This window comes from Natator depressus, chromosome 4 (assembly GCF_965152275.1).
Source record: "Natator depressus isolate rNatDep1 chromosome 4, rNatDep2.hap1, whole genome shotgun sequence".
In the NCBI taxonomy this organism is placed as follows: Eukaryota; Metazoa; Chordata; order Testudines; family Cheloniidae; genus Natator; species Natator depressus.
Genome location: NC_134237.1, coordinates 37,328,323 through 37,341,992, shown reverse-complemented (window position 1 = coordinate 37,341,992; position 13,670 = coordinate 37,328,323). Strand labels below are relative to the sequence as shown.

General features: G+C 39.5%; 1 pseudogene; it reads left to right on the top strand.

Moving 5' to 3' along the window:
* Positions 1-445: 445 nt before the first annotated feature.
* LOC141986239 (bifunctional heparan sulfate N-deacetylase/N-sulfotransferase 4-like) lies at positions 446-13,114 on the top strand (annotated as a pseudogene).
* Positions 13,115-13,670: the final 556 nt, after the last annotated feature.

The following is a 13,670-nucleotide window of genomic DNA, read 5'->3' as shown; positions in this document are numbered from 1 at the left end:
ATATTGAGTAGAAAACTGTGAATCATTCAAGCTGGCTGACTCTTTTAAGTGGGCTCCATGAAGAAAGGTTTTATGCTAGGAAGGGTGAAGTTACCATAGCTGCTGCATGCAAAAGTCTCTCTCGCTCTCTTTTTTTTTTTTTTTTTTTTCCTGGTACAAGAATTAGGGAGACTGCAGAGGGGAGCAGTTCCTGTCCAGCTGGTGACACGAAGCCTTGCCTAGAGTTTTTTGCTTTCTGTCAAAGGGTTATCTTCTTCTCTTCGTTTCACTGTCTAAGAAATAGTTTGCCTCGGAGATTCATACTCCACTCTAGCACTTTTGGGGACTCATGTTACTTTTCTGAAGTGTAAGATTGGCGGTGAATGGGGAGATGGTGCTGCAGTGTAGGACCAATGCTGCGGAGGAGGGCGAGATGCCTGCGGTATACAGTGGTGTGAACTGAGGGATGCGAGGGCTGCTACGTTTCACAGTGGCAGGGAAGCAGCAGTATAATCCACAGATTATGGAAACTTTTGAAAAGCAACTAGACTCTTGGGAACAGTAAGAGCCCAAGGATATGGAGGGAGCCAGGAGAGAGTTGTAAATTTTCCACGGGGTCTCTCCCCACCATGCCCAGGGTGTTTGAGCTCTGTACCTGCTGGAGGAGGAAGAGGCTAAGCAGAGTTAAGGGTAACATTGGAGTAGTGTTTAAATTGCATCTGTGTGCTATCCCTTTTCATGCAGGTCCCATCACTCCCAGGCCCAAGGCTGAAGGAGGGTTGGGGGCTTGGGTTCAGCCACACCTGCATCTCGCTCTCTGAACTCCTCAGTGTTGGGAAGTTTGCTGTTGTAAGACGGGTGCCTGTGGCTGTTGGACTGTGCAGAGAGCAATGACCAGGTGCTGTACAACTGATTATATCCAGATGCACCTGGAGGGGCATGGGCATGAGCATGAAGGGTGATGGACTGTGTGAAGACCCACAAACTCTAAGGCTTTAGCTTAATTGAGGAAACTTTAGGGAATCTTCAAGCAGATGAAAATAGACTTGAGAAGAGAAGTCCTAGCACTGTCCCTGCTTGTTCCAGCCAACAGATTGCTTCTTTTGAAGGAGTTTAAGGATGTGCATGTGTTAACTTTGAGCTTCATTAGATGCATTCAATATCCTTATTCATTTAAAAGCAGTCCCAAAGATACACCTTGTATATTTTAGTGGGATTGTATTAACAAATTATTATTAACTACTTTATTATTTTTACTGTGGTAGCCCCTGTATAAGAAAGGAAAAGAGGATCCCAGCTCCAAACAGAAGTCCTTGGATCTTTGAGCTGATTAGCGTAGAGCTGGTCAACATGGTTTGAATTTTTCAAATGCCAACAATTTTTTTTGATGGTTTTGGGGTAGGGAGTAGTTAAAATTTCTTCCATTTTTTGACCTGCGTACAGAGCTGGCCACTTTTATTTTAAATTCAAATGTTTCATAATTTTTTCACTATCTTTAAACCTGCTGTAGGTTAGTGTAAATGTGTATGTACCACTCCTTTCTACTGGATGGATTCAAAACTACTAAACTTTTAGTCATATGTTTCTAATGCCAACAGCTAATGGAGATTTCCCCTGTATCACAAGTTCTGTGTTTCTGGAGCAGAGGAACTAGGCTTTTATCACTGCTACTGCCATGAAGTTCCAAATGGCCATAGGGCCTGATTTGAAGTCAATAGAAAGGGTCATATTGACATCAGTAGATTTTTGGATCAGGGCTTTAGTGTGCTGAATGGTGACATCCATTAAGAATTAGGTGGCCACAGATTTGCTACAGTGTCTTTTGTATATTCCTATTCAGTAATGAAACTTCAAACTGCTTGTAATTTGTTTTGTCTCATTATAGCTGACTATTTTGTACCTTAGCAATTACTTTTAATTTTCAGTATGTGAGCAGACTTTACATTTTTATTGGTTATTTTAATCTATTTGCAATATGAATACAGTTGTTTTTCTTTTCAGATATTGCCATTGGAAATCTGGATTCTTCTTCTCAGTTACCTGTTTAATTTCTACCTGATATGTAATGGAGAGACTGATCACAATATCATATAGCAAGTTTAGAGATTGTACTATGCCATGCATAGTTAGCATATAGGTTACTGAAAATGGGGACTTATATATTATGGATAATATATCAAATTCACTTTAACAAAAATCAGTTACTTACTGTAATAGTTATATGAGCTGTTAAGGATTGGTTTCAAAACATGTCCTTCCTCCCTCAAAACACAGTTAATTATCAAGACAGGCAGGGTAAAAGTCCTAAACCATGAACTCTGTGGTCAGATTTCCTAAACCAGTGGTTTCCAAACTTTTTTTCATTTACGGACCCCTAAAAAAGTTTGAATGGAGGTGCGGACCCCTTTGGAAATATTAGGCATAGTCTGCAGACTGTAGGGGTCCACATACCACAGGTTGGAAATCACTGTTCTAGACATGTTTGAAGACTGAATGGCCTTTTGACCTTATTTTGTAGGGCAAGCATTGTTGTTTCTGTTTAGTATTTGTGTAATGGATACAAGCAAGAAATAGAAGTTTCTAAGACTGTCCCAAAAATGGAATGTGGAGACATCAAGACTTTTATTCTACCGTCGACCTGAAATGAAAAGAGATCAACCCATTGGTGGATCTAGAACTGATCCTGTGGTCCTGGTGTTGGTGGACAACCAGTATTCACAGCTAGGACAGGACATTATTGCAATCCTAGAATCCAGTAGATTTCAGTATAACATGGAGACTGCAACTGGCAAAGGTAACATTCCAAGCCTTATCAGTAAAGGAAGGGGGAAATATGCACTATTTATGGAAAATATTTTAAAATATGTAAATATGGATCTATGGCACTGAGACATTTTGGACAGATAGTGTGTGGATTACTGTGTTGGCATGCCTGGTTTTCATAAAGCCAATGAGGACAGTTTGCTTAGTGCCCAAGTAAAAGGCTTTCCATTGCACCTGTATAACAACTTAAGCCTTAAGGACTATTGTGTAAACCACCATTCTCCTTTACTTCACATTACCAAAGTTTCAGAAATTGTAATGGGTCCAGTCTTTTCCAGCCAGTGGACCCAATTTTCCAGATTAACCATTTCACATTAATTAATCTTATTAGCTCAAATAAAATCACTGGGACAAGTCCCACAAGGCATTTCTGGAGTTATTTTACATGCTACTGTTGTCTGAGATTTGGGACTTCATGATAGGATTCAGTGAATTGTATTTGGCAACAACTTGAACTTTTGCCTGCACAAACTGATCTTTATAGATGCCATATCTTTCCTGTCAGGGAAAAAGCTCACATTGTCCTTGGATAGGTGCATTCTTGTGAACATAGATAACATTGTTTTTGGGAAGGAGGATGTATGTCGAGGATGTGATGGTAAGAGAGAACTTATTAAAGAGTTATAACCTTAATTGCCATGGCTTAAAGGGTAATTCCATTTTACTGCAAAAATTATAATGCCAAGCAAAAATATAAATTGTCTTAGTGATTGTGAACTATACACACAATGCCTACCTGTAACAGTAATGCTGAAGGCACAGATCCTCGGCTGCATGTTTGTCTATTAAGGTCAGCTGAGGATCTGGCCCTTGCTTACCTAGCTGTACCTAGAATTTAAGTAGCCACACATCTTTGCTTACTTTCTCTTTATGTACATACAGTTAAGTTTCTGATAAATTGTAATGTTCAATATTCTGCATACTTACTATCATCAGAATAAATTAATCTATGCAATTTAAGTCCCATTGAAATAAATGGTTATTTTTTCCTCTGACTTCAATAAAAGCAAGTTTGGAACCATCCATATTAATGTGACATACATTTAACAAATTACATAAACTAAAAATGTTGAGCATAAATAGATAAACATTGTACTCAGGTTGATATTCATTCAAGATAAAGATTGCATAGAGCCTAGAGGTAATATAATTGAAGCATGGCTATTAGGTTTAAAAAAAATTGCAGTGAAAATATAAGAACATTTGTTGTGCCGAGTTCTCATAAGCTAATGACAGCTTCACTTATGTAAAAAGATGTGCACATTTTACAGTAGTTTGTTAAAAATAACTGAGGTAACATTTTCAATTTTATTCAGATTAAGTTCATATATATGCACTCTGAAATTTTCACATTAATGTTAATTTTGTTAAAATTAACTACTCAGGAACCAGCCCTTCAGCCTTTGCCCATGTAAGTAATCCTTACTCACACAATAAACCCCATAGATTTAATGGGACTTTTCAAGGACTAATCATGTGACAATGGGACTTCTTACATGGGTAAGAATTACTTGTGAAAAATATCAACTTCATTCTTCTCTCTTAATTTGTTTTCTGACAACCATTCCATTAACACAGCTAGTTGTTTGTGCAGTGCTCAACAGTGGGCAGAGGGGAATTCCTTCCTAGGCGATCAGTTTATTCCCTGAAACTTAATATGAATCAAACCATGTGACTAGGGACAGGAAGACATGTGAGCTGGAAAAGAGCAGAGTGGCAGAGTTATTTTTCCACCTTGGGAAGTAGACTCAGTCCTTGTGTTAGCATGTGTCAGGCACATTTTTCAAGCCCTGGCTATTAGGACAAGGCCTTTCTGAAGAGATTTTCTTATGTCTTTCCTCTTTTTGGTCCTTTGGAGATAACTATCAATGTTTTTGGCAGTTATTTTTAAGATTATAAAGCAGCTCAAACACTGACTATTTCAACAGAACCAATTCCTGGGAGTAGAAGTATCAGCTTTTGAAGACTTTTTATAAAGTATTTTCAGCAAATGAGTTTTCCCTCTGCCTGGCAAAAATAAGAAGCCTGCTGATATTGAGTACCTCATTGCTGCATGTGGGTTTGGGGACCAAGGACCTTATCTTGAATGGGCAGGACCCTGCACCATTTCAGAGCCTCTTTGACTCTATTAAGGCTGCATGTATGGGTAAGGTCTGACTTGCAGTCTTGGGGCCTTAGAACGTGACAAAACTCCAGTTGGAGTGCAGGATGTCAACTTTCATATTCAGTAGAGATATTCTTTGCATTGGATGTCTCCTCAAACAGTATTATTTTAAAGTAGTGTTGTTGCTATACCACATAGAGATGTACAGCAATCTAATCAAAATCTAATATTTGAGCTACGAAAATGAATTTAATGATGAGAACAAAACAATTCTTAAGGCTGTCTGCATCAATACTTTTACTATCTGTTTGTTTTGTGAGCACAAGTTCCTCTAATTAGCCTTCCATGTTCGGCCTTGTCTGCATTGTGCAATTTTAGAAAAATATTCTCACCAGCACTAGCACTGGTTACACTATAGCACTAATGGCTAGGTTGTCTAAATGCTGAACTTGCTAGGGCTGCCAAACTGATGATCTTGTCCTTAAAAACTCAATGTATACATAAGCTCTGCATTCATATGAGCTGCAAACATTACAGATAACAGACAAAATGTTTAAGAATAGGAGCCTAAAATTAGGGGCCTAAGTCCATATTCAGGCATCTAAAGACTGGATTGTCCAAAATGCTTAAGTGATTTACGAGCACACATTGACTTCAATAGGACTTGTTCTACTAAATAATGTAGGCACCTTTAAAATGTAATTTTTAGCTGCTTAAATATGGATTTAGGTGCCTAGCTTAAGGATCCGGCTTTTGAAAAGTGTGACCCTTTTCTTCAAACTTGTGAGTCATGCCCTAATATCTTGACTGTACTGTAGTTTCTCATTACTAGTTACTAGATGCATATGTTTGTCAGAGAGAGCCACTCAAGAATGGAAAAATCATTTTGGGTTTCCATAGATATCTTGTTAAAAATCTGCCACCATGCTGAAGAGAAGTTTGGGATGTTTTTCTTGTCTGTGATGGAGTTGACCCTACTCTGTGGACTGTTAAATTATCCTGGAAATTATAAACATACAGGGAGAGAAAAATATTCCCCCCCCCCCCCCAAAAAAAAAAAAAAAAAAAAAGGGCAGTTTTGTTGCCTTTATAGTGGACCAGATTGTGCTAGATGGTAGAAACTTTAAAAAACATTGCTGGAGGAGAAAAGCCCCAGATCACCCTAAAAAGTCTTTTCCTTCTCTTTAAGTTACATATGTTGAACACTCTGCCATATTGTCAGTGTTTTCAGCATGTTTTTCAGCAAAAACACTCTCAGTAAAAAAGAGCAGCTTCATATGTTTGCCCAGTAATATTGCCTTCTTCCTTGGTTATGAGAAAAAAAATCTGATTCCCTACACTCTGTCTCCTCTTCTCTACAAGTACGTGCATCAGATTACATTGGTTTGTAACAAGCTAAGGAGGAAAAAATTTGTTAAAATACTCGCAGCATATCTTTATGATCTTTCCCTACTCCCACTTGTGGAGCTAGAAGTTTAGTTCCAGAGCCTTCTGTGGTGAATATTTTCCAAGATGGTTTGCTAGCTTTCCTGGTGTATTCAGCTGCCAAAACACCATGTTAGTTTTCCAAAATGAAAATAACCAGTAGTTGGTTGAAGTTCCTTCTTTTTGTTCAAGAGCAATAAGATTGCTTGATCAGAGATTTATTTATTTATTTATTTATTTATTACAGTGTTGATGTTGAATTCTATAAGGTTCTCTGCACCTGTTCAGCAGCTAGCTAAGCAGCCTCCTGTGGGAGGAGTTCCATAGGATGTCCTTTAAAACCTCATCCTTTGGAGCCAGGTAGTGAGAAATAGATGGTGTTATAATAAAGAAGTTGGTACTATTGGTCTATGTAAAGAAATAGAGAAGTCATAACAGACAGCCTTATAAAGAGGCTAACACATTTTATTAACACGTACAAATTAAAAAAAAAAACCAGGATGGAATCTGTCAAGATATGTGAAATTACTTTTTGTCATCTTAATTAATTTGCACCCATGTCTGGTAGATAACTTCATGCCACAAATAATTGATCAGGGACTGAAGTAGAAATGAACAATTCAGGCTGTGGTTTAAAGGGAATTAATTCTTAATTAAGTTGGCTTACTTTGGATTTTCATCTTTAGGGGAAATCAGCTGCTAAGCATTGGAGATATCTTCACTTAATTTAATATTAGGAAAAGCTTTCATGAGAGATTTAAGGCACTTTGCACATTAAGTAGATCAGGATGAAGTACCTGAATCAAAGGTCAGGAACAGAATTCATGTTGACATTTAGGGGTGTAGTATATTACATTTTTCAATATTACAGAATCGCCACTGGATTGGGTTGATCTCAATTTCTGCCAAGAAGTGAGGTAAAGCTGTGAAGTCCAGAAGTCTGTGTTTGTAAAGGAAGATGTGAATTAGTCCAAAAGAGATTCTTGTGTGTGAAGAACTGCTCTTTGGTGTTTTCCTTATATATTTCTATTAAGAATTTCCAGAAAGTGTAAATAAATTTTCATCTTTAAAATACAACATGCAATGTCTATTTTAATTTTTTTTTACTGGCACTTTAGACATTGCTTCTGTCTGATGTGCCCTTAGTTCCTTAAATTCTGTAGTCAGACTTATACTTATTCACTGTCACTTGTTGACAAATGGATTTTTGTGCTAATTTTCAGAGCTACTTTACAACACCAGTGACATTTCTTTGGCCAGATTGGAGTCTTGCAGGTTGTTTCTGTTAGGGAAGTTGATGATGGAGTTGGGTATCTCTGATGCAATCCTGTTTATTTACAAAAAATGTACAAGATGCTGTTTCCCTGAACACAAGAGGAATCAAACAGCAGTTTATTTCCTCACAGCCCCAAGCCCTTTTTAAGCAGCTCTTAGGCTTCTCTAGGCTTTTCTCAGGGCCATGCTCCCGCACATAGGTGCTGACTCTGAGAAAAATTAGCAAGTGGCTAGCACCCACTGGCAGCCAAGCTCCCCTCCCTCCCTCCCCCACTCCTGCCCGCCAGCAGCCTCTGCTGATCAACTCCTCCCTCACCCTCCCAGTGCATCCTGAACGCTGCGGAACAGCTGTTCAGCAAGGTGCAGGATGTGCTGGGAGAGAAGGGGAGAGCAGGGATGGGGCACACTCAGGGGAGGAGGCAAAAAGAGGTGGGTCGAGGGTGGAGTGGGACCAGGAAGAGGCAGGGCAGGGGTGAGGCCTTGGGAGAAGGGGTAGAGTGGGGACGGGGCCTGGGGCTGAGTGGGGGTTGAGTACCCCTGGGGAAATTTAGAAGCCAGCGCCTGTGTTCCAGCACTTATTCAGGCTGTGTCTGGTGCTTCCATGCTGCCTTCTGTCTCAGCTTCTTTGGTCTTCCTGACATTTCTCTCAGACACACACAAACCTTCACAGGACAATAACCAGCAAAACCCCTTCACCCACATGTGCCTTGCATGGGTCATTGTTTTGGGAGGTGAGGTGCCCATGTTTTGGGATGCAGGTTCCTATTGTTTCAGCTATCTAGTTCATAGAATCATAGAATATCAGGGTTGGAAGGGACCTCAGGAGGTCATCTAGTCCAACCCCCTGCTCAAAGCAGGACCAATCCCCAATCAAATCATCCCAGCCAAGGCTTTGTCAAGCCTGACCTTAAAAACTTCTAAGGAAGGAGATTCTACCACCTCCCTAGTTATGTATAGGAGCTTAATGGCTTCTCACAACTATTTTAATGAAAGGTGGTGGCTCTATCCCTGTTTCAAAGAGGTTTAACCCAACCATAAACATGGAAAAAGACTATCTAAAAATGAATATGAAGGGAGATTTAGATATGTATTTCAAGTGATTTGCAGCATTTTATAATGATACATTTCTGATTTTGTTTTTTAAGCCATAAATTTACATAGAACTCTAAAAATCTAGTAGCATCAGCCAAAGTGAAAAAGAGAAGTACATTGACTGATTTACACAGGTTTTAATGTGTTATTATGGGCCAAAATTTTAAATAGACTCGCTAAATCGACCCCCCCCACTGCATCAATCACAGCAGCGTTGATCCCCGGGGCCAAGTTTCCATGGTGCTTACCTTCCACCACTACAAACAACTTTGAGTCCAGGTCCCCCTGAGGAATCCCTCTGCAGAAGTCCCCACTATTCAGCTGAAATGGCATAGGTATATTAACATTGTTGCATGCACAGAGGTTGGTATTGTCCCTTGTTGTTTTTGCTGTCCTGACAGCCTGATTCTGATACTCTCTCCAGCACAAGGAGAGAGTCATGATGTCATTACTTGTCTCTGATGTGTCCTCCCCCTCTTGTACAAGTCTGATTGAATCTTTCTGGGACCTTCCTCTGCTCTTGTACAAACTGCTAAAATGGTTCACCTTGCTGCATTCCTTGCAGTGCCATCCTAGTGTGCACCTGTTCATGCTGTCTCCCACAGTTAGTGCATCTCACTAAATGAATGGATCTATATCCCCTGCCCTACAGGGATGTTTGGGATCTTACATTTACTACTTGTAAAATAGTTTCCATTCACCTTTAAAATAAACCTGTCTGAAGGGGGATAAAAATTCCAGAGGAGCAGTTGGATGCAACACAGTCGTGTAGCAGTCGCTGTGCATAAGGCAGTAACATACAAATCCATTTTCTCCCCTTCAGATTGGGCTATAGTGAAAAACCAGTGTTGCTCCACAGTTTGATTCTGCTTTGAGAAACAATAGGACTCCACAGCTCCTAGGAATACTGTGAGGCTTCAAGCAGTAGTGAGTGTCAGTGTGGTGCAGATCTGTCTGTCTTGTTCCACAATAAGGTAAAATAATAGTTTTACCTTCCTGCTGTGCTCATCTTCCTGCATGGCCAGGCCTGTGCATAGCTGGAATTCCTCCTTCCATTGGCTCCATGGTGGGACTAGATTTATGTCTGTAGAGTCCAGGGCTCCAGGTGGCTTAGAGTTCTGTGGCTCACTGAGCCAGCTGCTGCACTGCAGAGAACTCACCCACTCAGATGCTGTCACCATGTTTCATTTCAGAAGAGTGAAGCTGAATGCAGATTAAGGTGCACAAATGGATTAAAAATTAAGTCCCAAAATGTAATTGTAAATGGGAATCATAATCAGTTGGGGTGGTTCTACTGGGGTCCTGCAGGGATCAGTTCTTGGCTCTATGCTGTTTAACATAAAATCATCACTGATATTGTTTTTAGATGACACAAACTGTGGAAGTGGTAAATAATGAAGAGGACAGGTCACTAATACAGAGCAATCTGGATTACTTGTTAAACAGGGCTCAGAAAACAATATGTGTTTTAATATGGCTAACGTGTAAATGTGTACAACTAGAATCATAGAAGGTTAGGGTTGGAAGGGACCTGAGGAGGTCATCTAGTCCAACCCCCTGCTTGAAGCAGGACCAATCCCCAATTTTTTGCCCCAGATCCCTAAATGGCCCCCTCATGGATTGAACTCACAACCCTGGGTTTAGCAGGCCAATGCTCAAACCACTGAGCTATCCCTCCCCCAAAGTGTGTAGGAGACGTTTACATGGTGGGAGACTCTATTCTAGGAAGCAGTGACTCTCTGAAAAAGATTTGGGGGCTGGGGTGAATAATCAGTTGACCATGAGCTCCCAGTGGAACACTGTGGACAGGAAGGCTACTGCAATCCTGGGATGCATAAATAGGATAATATTGACTAGGAGTAGAGAGAATATCTTTACCTCTGTTTTTGGCCTTGGTGTGACAGTTGCTGTAAAATGGTGTCCAGTTCTGGTGTCCACAATTCAAGAAGATTCAGAGAAGACCCACAAGAATGATTAAAGGATTAGAACATATACCTTATGGTTAAGCTCAATCTATTTAGTTTAACAAAGAGAAGGAGAAGGTGACTTGATTAAAATCTACATGTACCTATATGGGAAACAAATATTTAATAATGGGCTCTTCAGGATAGCAGAAAGATATAACATGATCTGATGGCTGGAAGTTGAAGTTAGACAAATTCAGACAGGAAGTAAGGTGCACATTTTGAATTGTGATGGTGATGTAATCATTGGAACAATTTATCAAGGGTCATGGTGGATTCTCAATCACTGGCAATTTTTAAAATCAAGATTGGATTTTTTTTTTTCTAAAAGATCTGCTCTAGGACTTGTTTTGGAGCAAGTTTTATGGTCTGTGTGATACAGGAGATCAGATTAAATGATTATAATGATCCCTTCTGGCCTTGGAGTCTATGAAACTATAAAAATGGAACTTCATTAAACCCTGTGGACTTCTCTGTCCATGTGGTTGTATTACTTCCAGCCTAAATGCCTGTTCCACTAACATTCCCTCAGTAACAGTCCCTCCAGGGAACTTGGGCCATCTGATTCCAGTTCCACTGATCATGATACATCCTCATCAATCATTAGGCAAAAGAAATGGGCCATGGAGAGTGTCCTGAAAGTAAAAGACGTGGGTCATTTTGGAAAAAGGTAAGCAAAATCTAGGAAGACTTACAAAAGAGCATCCTACCACCATCTTCTTTTCTTTTAAACTATGTGGGGGAGGAGTCTCGCTTGGGTGCTATGTTGATCACAGCTGCTACAGCATAGAAAGAGGGAGAGAGAGAGAGAGCTGATCTCTCAAAAGGGCAGGTCCCAAATCATGTTAGTAGGGGCTGAAGCAAAGTAAGTGCTACACGGTGTGGCAATGTACATTGTGGGGGTGCAACTTCTAAAGTGCAAAGTAATGTGTGTTAGTAGGTCAATTTAGACTCTGCTGGTGTGCACTAAAGGTTCCCTCGTGTTTTAATGTACTGTACAGTACATTAAAGAGCAGTAGGGAACCTGTAGCATGCAACAGCAAGATCTACATGGAGCAGTTAGTGTATAACACATTAGTGTGCTAGAAATCACATGCCTGTAGACTGCATTAGTGGGGTTACTATGTAGACAAGCCCTAAACAAACAGATTCTTTCACTTATGAAAAGCACATTTGGTATTAAATAATATTGATTGTTTAAATGCATTATTTATTTTGGCTTCATGGTCAGTTTATCACTTCCTATTACTGAGTACCTTATTATGAGACTTAGTTTTAAAGTAAGTCAGCCAAAGTAATCATTTTTTCCCCACAGGAAAACAATGCAAAAATGATTCTTTATCTTTTTAATGTAAAACTAAGGTGGAAGTCTTTTTTTCTTCTTGAGTATGTTTTGCAAAACAGCTTGCTCTCTCATCTCTCTTTAGACCACAAATTTATAAAATTAAGTGTGTAACATCATTAATTTCTGAAAGAGTTTGCGGAGATCAGGAACTGGGGCAGTCCTGCCAACTTACGGTTTTATTGCATGTGTCTTGAAGTGAACCAAAAACCTGTGAATCATCTAAAGGATGCTTCTAGCCCTCTTGGTTGTGAAGAAAGGCTGGGAAATGTGAATCCTAAAAACGCAAATAAAAAGACCCAAACTCTCTTATTTTTAAAAATCTTATGCTTTTAAGCTAATCTCATGATTTTTTGGGGGCATCACCCAATTTCTTAACTCTTGGGGTTGTCAACACTGCTGAGGACACAAAGAGAAGTTTAAGGAGTCTGAAGTTGGAAATGTTTCTTTGGCACTTCCTGGATAAAAGGACATTTTCTCATTGCCACCAAATTTGTTCTTCTAAGCAGAAGACATTGAATGAAATTATTTCAATAGGTACAAAAGCAATTTTAAAAACTTTTTAGAAAAAGCACTCTTTTCATGGTTGTTCCTTTCCAGGCAATTACAAAATAAATAATTTAAGAAGGAAAAGCAAACGAGAATAATAATATGCCATCCTTTCTTTTACCATATGAGAGTGGGCCATTTTAGTTTTCATGTTTTCCCCTTGACTGACGAAAGTTCTTGTATTTTCCTTGGAGCTTATCAGCCTATTTAATGACTCCATCTAAAGGTAGTTTAGCCTTTAATTAAAATACAATTTTCAGTTATTTTACTGCGTTAATGAGACAGCAAAAATGAATTCATTGAGAGAGGAATGGATATCTAGACCTTACAGCAGTGAAAGTTAGAGCCTCCATAGCAGCTAATTATGCAAATCACAGTAGATAAATAAAGCTGTTATGGTGTAAAAAAGCTTCATTGCATTACCTAATGACATAAAATGTTTACAGTCTGTATTGGGTAAGATATAATGTCTTACTGAAATTATTAATGACATATTTAACAGTAACACAGCTTGAATCACAATTGCTTTACAGGTACAAGCTTGAAAGCAAGGAAACATAAATACAAACTATAGTTAATGATTCTGTGGTCAATATGACAATCTCAGAAATCTTAGGAGGAACATGTATGTTTTATGGATAGCTGCAAAAGATGAGATACAGTCAATTTCTGAATAGGGCAGAGTTTAACATTTGGTGGTGTTCCCAAGATTTTCAAAAGCAACTAGTGATTTGGGGGCTAGATCTACAGAGGGAGTTAGGTGCGTTTTGCCACTTTAGGCATATAAATTTAAATCTTCAAAAGCCCCACTCATGTATTGCCTAACCTTCCACAGCCTCCTAAGGATTTCATCAGTGGAAACTTAGTTACCTAAAAATCTACCACTGGGCATGTGCACGGTTCTCACAGCTAGGTCTAAAACTAAGCCCAGGCAGCATCCTTAAACTAGGTGTCGCCTTGCCCGTTTTGCCTGTAGGGGCCAATCCAGTAGCCAATCTACTGAGGACACCTAACAGATTGGGCCCCATACAAAATGCCTTTTCTCCTTAATAGGCAGAGGGGGATTTTACACCAGGGTCTCCCATAACTGAGTGAATGTTCTAACCACGGGGCTAAA